The sequence below is a fragment of the Dasypus novemcinctus genome, chromosome 5 (assembly GCF_030445035.2).
Source record: "Dasypus novemcinctus isolate mDasNov1 chromosome 5, mDasNov1.1.hap2, whole genome shotgun sequence".
NCBI classification, from domain to species: Eukaryota; Metazoa; Chordata; class Mammalia; order Cingulata; family Dasypodidae; genus Dasypus; species Dasypus novemcinctus.
Window position 1 is genome coordinate 133,390,937 of NC_080677.1, and position 1,157 is coordinate 133,392,093.

The window sequence follows — 1,157 nt, forward strand, 5'->3', positions numbered from 1 at the left end:
CTAAATTTCTTAGTTGCAGTGTTGGATCCTTCATCTGGTTCTTTTCATTTTTTTTAACCTCATATCATATCATTTTCCTCCAAGCACCTATGCTTGCCATCTACTTGGAATTCTCTGAAAATGCCATGCTTCTTCCCAAGGGGAGCTAAATGATTTGGAAGGCCCAGTGCAAAATGAAAATATGGACAGTCATGGCAGTACAGTGAGCACCATTGAGGCAGTGCTGGGGGGCAAGTGAATTCTGGGTGGGTGCTGGAAGACTATGAGCCTTGTGGACAAAAAATAAGTAGACATGGGCAAAGGATATCCTAAGAAGCCAAGAGGCAAAATGTCATCATATGCATTCTTAGTGCAAACTGCCGGAAGGAGCACAAGAAGGAGCACCCAGATGTTTCAGTCAACTCTTCAGAGTTTTCTAAGAAGTGCTCAGAGAGGTGGAAGACCATGTCTGCTAAAAAGAAAGGAAATTTTGAAGACATGACCAAGGCTGACAAGGCCTGTTATGAAAGAGAAATGAAAACCTATATCCCTCCTAAAGGGGAAACAAAAAAAAGTTCAAGGATCCCAATGCACCCAAGAGGCTTTCTTCAGTCTTTTTCTTGTTTTGTTCTGAGTATCACCCAAAAATGAAATGTGAGCATCCTGGCTTCTCCATTGGCAATGTTACCAAGAAGTTGGAAGAGAGGTGGATGACAAGCAGCTTTATGAAAAGAAAGCTGCTAAGCTGAAGGAGAAATATGAGCAGGATATTGCTGCATACCGAGCTCAAGGAAAGCCTGATGTGGCACAAAGGAGTTGTCAAGGCTGAAAAAGCAAGAAAAGAAGAAAGAGGAGGGAGATGAAGAAGACGATGAAGAAGAGGATGATGAATATTGTTGGCTCTAGTGCAGTTTTTTTCCCTTGATAAAGCATTTAATCCCCCTGTACACAACTCACTCCTTCTAAAGAAAAATATTGAAATGTAAGCCTCTGTAAGATTTGTTTTGAAACTGTATAGTTTCTTTTTTTGCATAGTTAACACACTACCAAATGTGTCTTTAGCTAGCCCTGTCCTGGTGGTCTTCTCAATAGCCCCAAACTTGCCTGGTACACTCTGGGGGTTGTAAATTGGCATGGAAGTTTAAAGCAGGTTCTTGTTGGTGCACAGCACAAATTAG

General features: G+C 41.6%; 1 pseudogene; it reads left to right on the forward strand.

The window, feature by feature from the left end:
• Window positions 1–292: 292 nt before the first annotated feature.
• Window positions 293–885, forward strand: LOC101426994 (high mobility group protein B1 pseudogene; annotated as a pseudogene).
• The last annotated feature ends 272 nt before the right edge of the window (window positions 886–1,157 follow it).